Source organism: Mustela nigripes, chromosome 10 (assembly GCF_022355385.1).
Source record: "Mustela nigripes isolate SB6536 chromosome 10, MUSNIG.SB6536, whole genome shotgun sequence".
NCBI lineage: Eukaryota > Metazoa > Chordata > Mammalia > Carnivora > Mustelidae > Mustela > Mustela nigripes.
The window spans coordinates 20329413-20335627 of NC_081566.1; the positions used below are offsets into that span (position 1 = coordinate 20329413).

At 55.2% G+C, this 6215-nt stretch overlaps 1 long non-coding RNA gene across 1 annotated transcript; it reads left to right on the forward strand.

Moving 5' to 3' along the window:
• The first annotated feature begins 3578 nt into the window (after nt 1-3578).
• Nucleotides 3579-5973, forward strand: LOC132026088 (uncharacterized). The gene is made up of 3 exons (XR_009406765.1): nt 3579-3640; nt 3769-3851; nt 5821-5973. It is a non-coding gene; the product is annotated as an uncharacterized LOC132026088 (long non-coding RNA).
• The last annotated feature ends 242 nt before the right edge of the window (nt 5974-6215 follow it).

The window sequence follows — 6215 nt, forward strand, 5'->3', positions numbered from 1 at the left end:
CCTGTTGAAGGCTCAGAATAATGGATTCTCCCACTGCACTGGGCTTCCAGGATCTACCAAAGAGAAATCACACACACACAGCCTCAAAGCATGAAGTCCACTATCCCTTGGCTCTGTCTTCCCTGCCGTATCAGTCTGTCCACATCTGACATCTGTTGGTCCATCCGCCAGCCCAGCCAGCCTGCTGCCCTCCACCCTTGCCCTTGGGAACATTTTCCTCGTGATTTCCCAACGGTGTGGAGCTGAGAGGTGGGGATCCAGGGTGGACACGGGAGTGTGGGGGGACGGCCAGCCGAGGGGAAGGAGTAGATAACTGCCTCCAGGTCTTTCCTGCAAACAGTAGAGCTGGAAGTCTAGATTTGCAGTTGAATTTTACGGGCTGTCAAACAAGGCAAAAGCCCAAGCTTCTGCCCAGAGTGAATTCTTTCAAAAACAGTAAACCTGATGCTTCCAGCAGAAGCTCGCTTGAAAGCACAAGGCTGGCCAAGCTCGAAGAGCTCCCTCACCCCAAACCACCCCCCAACACACATGCTGGTCTCCTGTTCCCCCGATCAGGGCTCTGGGAACTTCCTTTAACCTCAGGCCAAAGAGGAATCGAGCTGAGAGGACGCTGGATGGCCCCTTGCTGTCGGCTCCCCAAGCCCATGGCAGTGACATCAGCTTCCAGGTCCCTGGTCATCGCTGGGCTGCAGCCTGCACGGGGCTGCCCAAGTTCCTTCACCTGGAGGCTGGAGGGCCAAGAAGCAGCCTGTGAGCCCCGGAGGGAGAAGAAGGCCCAGCCTCCTGGAGCCTCAGCTCCCAGCGGGTTGGAGGAAAACGAGGTTGCCGCGCGCAAGTCCGAGCAGTGAGTAATCCCCAAGCTCAGCAGGTCCCGGGGACAGCCGTGGGGCCGGTGCTTCTTCCCAACGTTCCCCCCAGCCACCAAGACCCTGCCACTGATGATGTCCATCCACCTCGTCCTGCCAGAACGCTCAAGCAAAGTCGCTGGGAGGCGGGCATGAGGCTCTCACTTTCTCCACTCACCTCGTGTAACAAAAGCGCTGCCTGCTTCCCACCAGAACCAGCCTCCACTGGGCAGCCGGCTCTTCAGCCAGTCCTCGCCCCCACACTGCTCTGCCAGGTCTATTCTACTCTGGTTCCCGCTGTCCCCTCATCAGGAAAACCCTCCGTGTCTCCTCATCACCATAAACTGAACTTCCACCGGAGTCCTGTTAAAACTGACCACTTGCATGGGACCCCGCCGTATGGCTCCAAGACTCACCAGTCTCTCCTGACAAAAAGACCCTCCCTCACAGGAGGGGCCAGAAGGTGGCGGGGGTTGGGGTAGAAGCCCTGAGACTCGAGCCACGGGGCAGTTCTGGTGTCAGACTAGGTCATCAAACACCAGGCGACCAGGCCAAGGGCAAACACTGACCGACTGAGAGCCAGATTGCCAGTGCCGAGGACGGTGACGGTGGCAGAGCCCAGCACAGTCTGAAAGTGGCAATGGTCGGGGAGAGAGAGGAACACCTGTGCGCAAGGACGCTTGTGCCGTAATAGACATTCTACAGCGGGTTATAGCATTATTTCTGACGGGAAAGAATTAGGCACAGTCTCACATGACCATCAAAAAGAGAAGGGATGAATGAACAGTAATGCAGCCAATCTTGTGTCAACAGGGATCAGCCTCAAAAACAATGAATGGGATATACCTGGGCGGCTCAGTCCGTTAAGCCTCTGCCTCGGGCTCAGGTCATGGTCTCGGGGTCCTGGGACGGAGCCCTGGGTCGGGCTCCCTGCTCCGTTCCTCTGCCACTCCCCCTGTTCCTGCTCTCTTTCTCTCTCCAATAAGTGAATAAAATACTTTTTTAAAAAGATTTTATTCATTTGTTGGAGATAGCATGCTTTACCGACTGAGCCACCCAGGTGCCCCAATAAATAAAATCTTAAAAAAAAAAAAACAACCACGGTGAATTAAAAACACACAGAGGAGGAGCCCACTGGATTTCCGAAAGTCCATTCCCCACACACGAGAGCACAGGAAGCACATGCCCGGACCACGCACAGGGCAGACGGGGATGACTAGGGTGAAGAGACACTATGCCCCCACCGGTATGGGGACCTGGGGCCTGCCAGGGTCCAGATGCCCCCGGCCATTTGCTTCCCTTTGCTGGTTTCTGACTGCAGGCTCCGAAGGCCAGGTATCTGGGACAGACATGTCTGACTTAGTTTCTGCTCGCCCCAGAAATGATGCCAGCTCCCTTCCAAACCCTCCGGCCCAGCCCGCACACATTCCCGGCGGGGCACCTTCAGATGCGCTAGCTTCCATGATGTCCACAGGCGCTGAGAATCCAGCTCCCTCCAGTAAATAAATAAATAAAAGAGAAAGGGCCACTGGGGCAAAGCTGCCTGATTGGCTCATTCTGAGACAAGGTTCTGGAGGCCTCCTAATGCTAACAGCATTAGGTCAGCAAAGGTCCCCCCTTTCCATCCCATCCCCATCCGGACCTCAGGCAGTTAACTCGGGGTTTCCGGGAGTGGAGCCTTTCTAAATCCCTCCCCAGGCAACGGTGAGGCACAGGGAAGATTTCAGAACCACACGTCTACACCGCAGGCTGCGGACCTGGGCACCGCAAACACAACTGAACACAACAGACCCAGGCCCTCGGGAGTTAAGAACAGCAGGTTGTAGGTTTGTACACTTGCTCCACGGGGCCGAGAGCGCTCAGAAAAGAAACAACTGGGTCCGCATTGCTGATGGGGAGAATGAGCAGGGAATGAAATGGGGAGCGAGCAGGGGGAGGAGGGCAATGAGCAGGGACCCGCGGAGGGGCGCCCCTCTTGTGGATATGGGACAAGAGAATGAGTCAACTTCTGCAAGACGAGGGGTTGAAGCTCGGCGGAGGCCTCCAGGCGCCATCTGCTTGCCAGGCACGATTTCCCTCCATCATTCCAAAGAGCGAGAATCTCATGAAGCCGCCCGATGGGAAGCCTGCTGCTCCCGCTGGCAGCTCGGCCCGCCCGGGCGGGAGGCCTACCCTCCGTGGTTCACCGCAAGCCCAGCCTAGGCCAGCCCCTGCTTCACCCTGTTCCTCCGCTGGTTGCCCCTCAGCCTTCAGGACAGCCCTCCTTGTGGAAGGCGCGTTCAGGCTGGAACACAATGTTCAGAAATGCACCCTTGCGCCCCTAAACTGACCAGCCTACAGGAAGGCAGAACTCTGCTCCCCTCCCCCCAGCAAAGCCTTTGTGCGAGTGAAGGAGGGGTCCCGGGTTTCAGGGGAGTAAGGGCAGCGGCTGCTTGTCCTCTGCAGAGCCCCTGAGCTGAATAAACAGAAAAGTAGGATTTCCGCACCCAGCGCCTTTGGGGTGGGGGCAGGGGTGTTAATATCAGTATTACAGTCAGGGGCTGCGGCGGCTGAATTCCTGGTGAATTTGGAAACTGCCTGCTGGGATGTGACCCAAGACATATGCATCTCCCCCGCACTGGAGCAGCCAGGCTCATGGCCAGAACGCAAACACTCACTGGCAACTGTTCACGCAGGTCTGGTCGTCCGTTCGCTGGACACTCGGCCTCTGACCTGACGCTGGGCTCTCACGCTTTACTGTCCTCCCGGGGACTGAGAGCCTTGAATACCACAACACAGAGAAGAGCCAGTGACAGGTGGTTGGAAAGGCTCTCACCCCGCTCCCCGGGGGGCCCAGCCAGGTGGGGAGGACGCCGAGAGGGATGCGGCTGGTGTCCCCACAGTTTTGGTGTTGGCTGAAGGCTGCCCTGCCCATTTCTCATAGGCACAAACCCCGCTGAGGCCCCAGGAGATGAGTCTCCCAAGATCGCCCCGGAATACAGATGGAGTTTTACATTGAAAGATCAGGTGAGGGTGCCTGGGTGGTTCAGTCCATTAGGCCTCTGCCTTTGGCTCAGATCATGATCCTGGGGTCCTGGGATCGAGCCCCAAGTCATGCTCTCTGCTCAGCAGGGAGTCTGCTTGTCCCTTTGCCTACTTGTATGCTCACTCGCTCTCTGACATATAAATAAATAAAGTCTTTAAAATAAATAAAATAGGGGGGACTGGGTGGCTCAGTGGGTTAAAGTCTCTGCCTTCAGCTCAGTCATGGTCCCAGGGTCTTGGGATTGAGCCCCGCATTGGGCTCTCTGCTCACTGGGAAGCCTGCTTCCCACCCCCCACCTCCCGCCACCTGCCTCTCTGCCTACTTGTGATCTCTGTCTGTCAAAAAAATAAATAAATCTTTAAAATAAATAAATAAAATAAAGATCAGGTGAGGGCACCTGGGTGGCTCAGTTGGTTAAGTGTCTGCCTTTCGTTCAGATCATGATCCTGGGGTCCCGGGATCGAGCTCCGATCAGGGGCTCAGGGCTCTCCCTGCTCAGGGGGAAATCTGCTTCTCTTCTGTCCCTCCCCATCCACTTGTGTTCTGTCTCTTGCTTTCTCTCTCTCTCTATTAAAAAAATTTAAATTAAATTAAATTTAAAAATAAAAATAAAATAAAGAGCAGTTAGACGACACATGATGGGAGGGGCACATGAAGGAGAAAGCCCTTTCCCAAACCCTGTCATTCTACATGTGAAAATTCAAGTCCCTAACAAGGCTCTGTCTGTTTTCTGTCCCACCCCTATTCCCAGGCCTGTGCCCAAAAAAGGAGAAAGGGGAGCTTTGAATCAAGTCACCCTAAATCCTCTTTTATCCTTGGGATAATCGTCTGGTATTTGTGCCTCTGCTGATGCAGTGGGATTCGGGTGCCCCAGGCCCCTCTCTGGCTCCTGCCCCAGGGGCCACAGAGGTGGCTTTGGCCTCAAACATTTTGCCTCTTCTGCTCCCTCCCTCCCCCACTGCATAAACACAAGCAATTGGAAGGCAAAAGCTTGAGTATCTTCTGAAATATAAGTGAATAGATAGGGTCATCGGGATACGTAGGAAGCCCCCAGCACAGACTGGTCCTCTTCATGCATTAAAACTTGGCTGTGGTCAGTGCAGACCCCCCTTAAGTCCCAGGTGAGATGAGCTTCCGGGTGGACACCGAGTCTGCCAGACTCCAGCAGAGTCTACATCATTCTGGGCAAGTGTGGCATTAAAGCTGTCCCTTGGGTCCCAAGTGTTCCATCTTCTGTCACTGCCATTTACGAAGCAGTGACTAAATGGATCTCAGGAAACCTTCCGATATCCCCTATAAAATAACTGCTGGGTCTTCATTTTACAGTTAGGGGAGCTGAGCATCAGGGAGACCGAGTAACTCGCTCAAGGTCACACAGCAATAAGCAGTAGAGGCAGGATCAGGGCCTGTGACCCAGAGGTCTGGCCAACAACCATTGGGCCATAATGCTGCTTACATGTGTGCCTTGGGTCCCTGTGCCGTCCTCTTCTTGGTTTGCCTGCGTTCCTTGCCTACCTCCTCCAGCTTCCCCCACGATCCCAGAGCCTTCCTGTCTACCCTTTGTCCCTCTTGGACCAACCACCTGTCATGAGTGGACAAACACTAATGTGAGGCCCGTGAGTGGGGACCCCTCACAGAACTCACCACTTGGGGGGGCCTGGCATTCCCTCCTCCCTTTCCTTCTCAGTCACCGTTTCCAAGATTTTGGCTTGCTGTTTGAGCTCCTTGACTCCTCAGCTGGGTGACCTGGAGAGAGCGGGTCCTCAAAGGAGCTCTCACAAGTTTGGCCCCCTTCCCCTCAGACCACGCCCCAGAGATTTGCCCCCATGGCGGGGTCACCGTAGCATCCTCTGAGCCCTGGCAGCCCAGGACCAACCACAGCTCTCAACAGAACACTGCCTTTGGTCAAAGGAGCTCCGCTGTCACCAGATTTGTTTATATCTGCTACAGGTCTCATTGGATCAAGGAACGGTAAGGGCGGGCATCCCTGCACCCAGAAGCCGCCTCGGCCCGCACCCCCGGAGTGCTTCATTCCTGCGCATATTGGCTGAGACCACACGACTGCTAGAAGCCAATCAATACCCCCTAAATTTTAAAGCTTCACAGGGGTTTAATGCATATAAAGTCAAGGAAAGAATAGTCCGGCTTCAGGACCAATGTCCTCTACAATCATAGGATGGGGTTTAGAGGCGAGGGGAAGAGACCATACGAGCCACACCCCGACATGTTCAAAAAGATCCACGTCCAGAGCACCCCCACCTGCAGGATGATGCTGCTTTCTCCCGATCGCGGCCAGGGGGCACACTACCAAAAATGCACGGTGAGAGCTAACCCATATGGGCCCA